The 7,572-nt window shown below is 44.3% G+C and overlaps 1 non-coding gene across 1 annotated transcript; it reads right to left on the minus strand.

Moving 5' to 3' along the window:
* Positions 1-665: 665 nt before the first annotated feature.
* Positions 666-740, minus strand: Trnal-caa. The gene has a single exon. It is a non-coding gene; the product is annotated as a tRNA-Leu (tRNA).
* Between the last annotated feature and the right edge of the window lie 6,832 nt (positions 741-7,572).

The following is a 7,572-nucleotide window of genomic DNA, read 5'->3' on the forward strand; positions in this document are numbered from 1 at the left end:
TTGACATCAATTTTGTCAGGATGTAAAAAGATGTATAGAAAGTCTGGGGGGGGGGGGGGGGGCTGGCATAGGGAGCAGGGTTGAAGTGTAGGTTTGTTTGACTGATTAACTGTTTTGAACAAGAAAGTCTTCGATATTCTCAAGGGAAAATTTGTTTCTCAGTTCAGTCTGGTCACTCAGTAGGTAGTCAGGTGCCATATTTGGTTGACAAAAATTTCAATTTTTTTAAGAAGGTCAAGTATCATGCCTCTGTTGGCAACATGAAGTATGTGGACGTCTTGTACTATGGTGTCTCCAGAATAATCGTGTTGGTCAAGATGTGTGGCACAGCTGGATTTGAAACTTCCTGGCAGATTAAAACTGTGTGCCCGACCGAGACTCGAACTCGGGACCTTTGCCTTTCGCGGGCAAGTGCTCTACCAACTGAGCTACCGAAGCACGACTCACGCCCGGTACTCACAGCTTTACTTCTGCCAGTACCTCGTCTCCTACCTTCCAAACTTTACAGAAGCTCTTCTGCGAACCTTGCAGAACTAGCACTCCTTAAAGAAAGGATACTGCGGAGACATGGCTTAGCCACAGCCTGGGGGATGTTTCCAGAATGAGATTTTCACTCTGCAGCGGAGTGTGCGCTGATATGAAACTTCCTGGCAGATTAAAACTGTGTGCCCGACCGAGACTCGAACTCGGGACCTTTGCCTTTTGCGGGCAAGTGCTCTACCAACTGAGCTACCGAAGCACGACTCACGCCCGCTACTCACAGCTTTACTTCTGCCAGTACCTCGTCTCCTACCTTCCAAACTTTACAGAAGCTCTTCTGCGAACCTTGCAGAACTAGCACTCCTGAAAGAAAGGATACTGCGGAGACATGGCTTAGCCACAGCCTGGGGGATGTTTCCAGAATGAGATTTTCACTCTGCAGCGGAGTGTGCGCTGATATGAAACTTCCTGGCAGATTAAAACTGTGTGCCCGACCGATACTCGAACTCGGGACCTTTACCTTTCGCGGGCAAGTGCTCTACCAACTGAGCTACCGAAGCACGACTCACGCCCGCTACTCACAGCTTTACTTCTGCCAGTACCTCGTCTCCTACCTTCCAAACTTTACAGAAGCTCTTCTGCGAACCTTGCAGAACTAGCACTCCTGAAAGAAAGGATACTGCGGAGACATGGCTTAGCCACAGCCTGGGGGATGTTTCCAGAATGAGATTTTCACTCTGCAGCGGAGTGTGCGCTGATATGAAACTTCCTGGCAGATTAAAACTGTGTGCCCGACCGAGACTCGAACTCGGGACCTTTGCCCGCGAAAGGCAAAGGTCCCGAGTTCGAGTCTCGGTCGGGCACACAGTTTTAATCTGCCAGGAAGTTTCATATCAGCGCACACTCCGCTGCAGAGTGAAAATCTCATTCTGGAAACATCCCCCAGGCTGTGGCTAAGCCATGTCTCCGCAGTATCCTTTCTTTCAGGAGTGCTAGTTCTGCAAGGTTCGCAGAAGAGCTTCTGTAAAGTTTGGAAGGTAGGAGACGAGGTACTGGCAGAAGTAAAGCTGTGAGTAGCGGGCGTGAGTCGTGCTTCGGTAGCTCAGTTGGTAGAGCACTTGCCCGCGAAAGGCAAAGCTCCCGAGTTCGAGTCTCGGTCGGGCACACAGTTTTAATCTGCCAGGAAGTTTCATATCAGCGCACACTCCGCTGCAGAGTGAAAATCTCATTCTGGGGACAGCTGGATTGGTTTACGTTATCAAACCGGAATGTATCCATGTGCACTTTACATATTGATGTGAGGCTTTTACTAGTTTGTAGGAGCCTGGATATGACTTTGAAATGAGTTTGTAGACATTTAACCTTTGATACTGTTGTAAAAAAGTTTTCGTACAGTTTATAATTTTATACTGTATTTTATTGTTGATGGAGAATATTATATTTATGTAGTACGCCGTGAAGAAGCTGGCACTTTGGTGAGAAATCTTCCCTAGCAAAGGCAGGCTTAGCAATGTAGTATTCTTGCTTGTGCATGTTTGTTCTGGAATTGGTGGGCTTAATTTTGATGTATGTATAAGTCTTTACATTATAGTGGGGCTGTACCTTTACTCAGGGCAGCTGCTTTAATAACTTCGATTTCTTTATTTGTTTAAATTGTGTCCTTTAAAATATTAAGCTAGTAATTAACCCGTCATGGAGAATCCTTCTTTATGCTGGTGTATGTGGCAAGATGGGTTATGTATGGTAACACTGGTCGGCTTCCTGAAAAATTACGCTTTTCATTTTTGAGATTTTTAAATCCAGTTAGTGAACGTTATCTGGCGTTCCATGTTTTGCAGTGAATTGAGTTTTGTGGTGTAATTTATTAAGTTCTTAGACTAGCTTTTCTATTTCCTTTGTTGATCTGTTGAACAGGGTGAGAGTGTCATCAACATAGCATTGGTAGTAAAGTAATTTATCTTCCATTGGGTTTGGGACTTAAGAAGTTGTTTTCAAGTTTGTTAATGCATGTGCCTGCTAGAAATTCTGGAAGACTACTACCCATTTCCACTCCATGTACTTGAATACAAACACTGTTTCTAGAATGAAATTTTCACTCTACAGCGGAGTGTGCGCTGATTTGGAAGGTAGGAGACGAGGTACTGGCGGAATTAAAGCTGTGAGGACGGGGCGTGAGTCGTGCTTTGGTAGCTCAGTCGGTAGAGCACTTGCCCGCGAAAGGCAGAGGTCCCGAGTTCGAGTCTCGGTCCGGCACACAGTTTTAATCTGCCAGGAAGTTTCATATAAACACTGTTGTGGAACAGGAACTAGTTGTGTGATAATGTAACTTCCAGGGTTCCTCTGATTCCGTAGATTTCAGCTTTACCCATTCATGCATATTCGAGCTATTTATTTCTTTTTATACTGATTGTTTCCGTGACAGGTATATCTGTATAAGACAGTGAAAACGCAACTGTTTTTTATGCTTACCACCTTAGAGTCTGTTAAAACGGCAATTACACTTTCAATGAGCTATTACAGACACAAAATCTGTAAGTCAACGACTGTAAAAACTGCGATGTTAACATCTTCCTTATGTTACTTTAAAAGGTTTTTATAACCACTTGGGAATCTTAGAAATGTATTCATTCTCGTAAATAGTAGCGCATCTTTACCATGTTTGACGTCAGCAGTGCCAACACGAATGGTTATCCTAATGGCCAACTGGTTTTGAGATGAAAATTTCATGCAATTTGAAACTTGTTACTTTCATGAATTTAGGCAAATATGCGCTTGTAGAAAGCGCAGGGCATCAGAAACGAACCCTAGCCTCGCAGCGGCCCTTTCTGAATATCTCGAATCCGGCTGCGAAGCTACGGACATTAGCGGGAGAAGGCGCGATTGATATAAAGAAGCGTGATGTCAGAACGCACTACTGAAAAGAATACATTTTGGTAGTAGGCTAGAATTTCCTGTTGCCATTTGAGGATGGAAAATACGCGCTATTTTCGGCGGGATTCTCTCTTGGAGGGAGTCCTTGTGGTTGGATCACAGTGTTTCATAATTTTGCGATTGGTGACTAGCAATGTTTTTGCGCCAAGGAATACGCATGGCATAAGGAAAGGCCGCATGAGAGCACTGGACGTAAGGACGCTAAGGTATCCGTATCGGAATACCACTTGCATGTAACACATGGAAGTGACAGACAGCCGGCCGAAGTGGCCGTGCGGTTAAAGGCGCTGCAGTCTGGCACCGCAAGACCGCTACGGTCGCAGGTTCGAATCCTGCCTCGGGCATGGATGTTTGTGATGTCCTTAGGTTAGTTCGGTTTAACTAGTTCTAGGGGACTAATGACCTCAGCAGTTGAGTCCCATAGTGCTCAGAGCCATTTTTGAAGTGACAGACTTAGCGTATCAGAGCGGTAGAGGATGCGGCAGGTAGGAATCTGGCGCGGGTGCTGACGCTTCCACTTCCGTGAAGGGGCCTGCACGTCTCCTCCGCTCAGATCGACACATCCGTCTTACATACGGCGAGCATAATTATCAGCATCGTCAGACTAGTTACATTGATTCCACACTAATGGAATCAAGGACGATCGCGTGCCTCATCTCATTGACACTACTAATGAATGTGTGATTTTCTGGATTTTTGATAACCGACTTCTGGTTACTGTACCGACCTAGCATTATGGAATTTATTAGTTGTCAGTTGTCAGTGAACATCGGGAGAGAGTAAATTCTTAGGATGGTGATAAGTGCCAACTGGTAGGGGAATGAGACACAGTTCCATTTAATCTTTACATAAATTTGGACAGAGTTAATTATCACAGATTTTGATATTCATTAGTATGTTGATCTCATGTATGTGTTTATAAATAAATGTTAATATTGAATTAAATTATTGTTTCTGTGGGCGATACAGTCTAGAACCGCGTGACCGCTACGGTCGCAAGTTCGAATCCTGCGTCGGGCATGCATGTGTGTGCTGTCCTTAGGTTAGTTAGGTTTAAGTAGTTCTAAGTTCTAGGGGACTGATGACCTCAGAAGTTAGGTCCCATAGTGCTCAGAGCCATTTGAACCATATTGTTTCTGTTCGCCCCCTTCATATAGATTAAGATCTAGGTTTCTAATATATATTCTTGAAGGTATCAGTAATCAGCTCAAAATCATCAATAACATATCTCCAAGAGAGAGTGTCACAGAAATGATACAGGATTTGGGCTGGAAATCAGTAAGAGAAAGACGTTTTTCGTTGCGACGAAATCTTCTAACGAAATTCCAATCACCAACTTTCTCCTCCGAATGCGAAAATATTTTGTTGCGCCGACCTACATAGGGAGGAACGATCACCACAATAAAATAAGGGAAATCAGAACTGGTACTGAAAGATATAGGTGTTCATTCTTTCCACGCGCTATACGAGATTGGGATAATTGAGAATTGTGAAGGTGGTTCGATGAACCCTCTGCCAGGCACTTGAATGTGATTTGCAGAGTACCCATGTAGATGTAGATATTACGCCAGTCAGAGGGCGTTATTCGGAGTGAGATATTTCTAATGAAGGTTCACAGCTTTAAGAGCTCTGTCGCAGCTGTTATTTTCGCGTTATGAAAACTAAACTCTACTCCTCCCGAACAGGCCATGACGGCCCAACTATACTGATCGGCCGCCGTGTCATCCTCAGCTCATAGGCGTCACTGGATGCGGATATGGAGGGGCATGTGGTCGGCACAACGCTCTCCCGGCCGTATGTCAGTTTCCGAGACCGGAGCCGCTACTTCTCAATCAAGTAGCTCCTCAGTTTGCCTCACAAGGGCTGAGTGCACCCCGCTTGCTAACAACTCTTGGCAGACCGGATGGTCACCCATCCAAGCACTAGCCCAGCCAGACAGCGCTTAACTTCGGTGATCTGACGGAAACCAGTGTTACCACTGCGGCAAGGCCGTTGGCATTTTCGCGTTATGCATTTAACATTGTGCACAATCAGTTAGAGGCTAGTGCGTAAGCAGGTGGCATACCCACAGAAAATTTCGGAGCGTTCAGGAAAATTCATCGCCGTGGGGTTTAGCTATTTAGTTAGTGTTAATGGCATAAACAACATGATATATATGTGACACATGTGTGTGAATGCCCATAAAGGGGGCAATTAAAATTTCAGTTTGTTTTTGAACTATGCTTCTTTCAAAACTATTTTAATTACCAGGTATGGTTTTCTGGACATGTATATGTGAACGCCTGGAAAAGTGGCTGATATTTGCCGTAGTTAGCGATATAATTTTTTTTATTAGAGTGTTTTATATAGAGCTTCATAATGTAATTTCAACTAAAGCACGTATCGATAGGGCTTTGACTCACTCAGCAGTAACTGGTATGTATTCCTGTTTAACCTTGGATTGTGCGTGACCAGAAAGTATACGTTAACTGACCACTTACTCGCCGGCAGGTGTCGCCGAGCGGTTCTAGGCGCTTCAGTCTGGAACCGCGCGACCGCTACGGTCGCAGGTTCGAATCCTGCCTCGGGCATGGATATGTGTGATATCCTTAGGTTAGTTAGGTTTAAGTAGTTCTAAGTTCTAGGAGACTGATGACCTCAGATGTTAAGTCCCATAGTGCTCAGAGCCATTTGAACCATTTTTGAACCACTTACTCAACTACTCAACTTTATGCACGACGGCGGTGCTATACACAGATCGATATTTGCAACGTGTGGTCCTCGGCTACGTAACGTAAGTTATCACGTATTATGTTTCATCTATGAATTTATTTTATTTTATGGCGGTGTAACGTTGTATTTCCACAGTTCATGGTCGCGTTGTTCAAGTGAAGCACATCAAAATAAGGAAAAATTACGACACACCTTGTGACGAATCTGAAATTTTAATTTATAAATGTGGTCTAGGGGTGCCGGTCACAGTAGCTCAGCGTGTTCGATCAGAGGGCTGCTCGCCCTTTGTAATAAAAAACTGGTAAAGGAATCGACGATCAACTTGAACGGATGTCTTGTGACGTTCGCCCAGACCAAACCCAACGAAAAATATCGAACAAAATAAAAAAGAGGGTAGTACCTTAAATTCAAAACGCCTTCGGTAACTGGTTCGAATCCCGCTGTTACTTAAATTTTGATTAATAATCAGCATTGGCGGCCGAAGACTTTCGGCATAAGAAGTCGCCCTCATTCTGCCAACGGTATTGTAAAAGAAGGCGGAGGAGCGGATAGAGGTTCAGAGCACTCTCTTGTCCTAGGGGTGGGAAACTGCCCGTGAAGGCGGAAGAATCAGCAATGATCAACGGGATGAGGATGCATAAATCAATGGAAACGCTGCGTTAAAGGCATGTGACGTGTATCCACAGGATATGTGGCCTGTAATTGAATAAGTGGCATGATGATCTCTCCATTGGCAAAAGATTCTGGAATAGTCCCCCATTCGGATCTCCGGGTGGGGATAGCCAAGGAGGAGGTTCCCGTGAGAAAAATATTGAGTAATCAACGGAAGGTTAACGTTCTACGAGTCGGGGCGTGGAATGTCAGCAGCTTGAATGTGATAAAGAAACTAGAAAATCTGAAAAGGGAAACGCAAAAGCTCAATCTAGATATAGTAGGCGTCAGTGAATTGAAGTATAAAGAAGATAAGAATATCTGGTCGGATGAGTATAGGGTAATATCAACAGCAGCAGAAAATGGTACAGCGGGCGTAGGATTCGTTATGAATAAGAAGGTAGGGCAGAGAGTGTGTTACTGCGAACAGTTCAGAGACAAAGTTGTCGACAGCAAACGAACACCGACAACAATAGTTCAGGTACATACGCCGACGTCGCAAGCTGAAGATGAAGAGATAGAGAAAGTGTATGAGGATATTGAAAGGGTAATCTAGTATGTAAAGGGGGATGAAAAACTAATACTCATGGGAGACTGGAATGCAGTCGTAGGGGACGAAGTAGAAGAAAAGGTTACAGGAGAATATGGGCTTGGGACAAATAATGATAGACGAGAAAGACTAATTAAGTTCTGTAACAAGTTTCAGCTAGTAATAGCAAATACTCCCGTTGAAGAATCACAAGCGGAGAAGGTATACTTGGAAAAGGCCGGGTGATACGGGAAGCTTTCAGTTAGATT

Source organism: Schistocerca americana, chromosome X (genome assembly GCF_021461395.2).
Source record: "Schistocerca americana isolate TAMUIC-IGC-003095 chromosome X, iqSchAmer2.1, whole genome shotgun sequence".
Classification (NCBI taxonomy): Eukaryota; Metazoa; Arthropoda; class Insecta; order Orthoptera; family Acrididae; genus Schistocerca; species Schistocerca americana.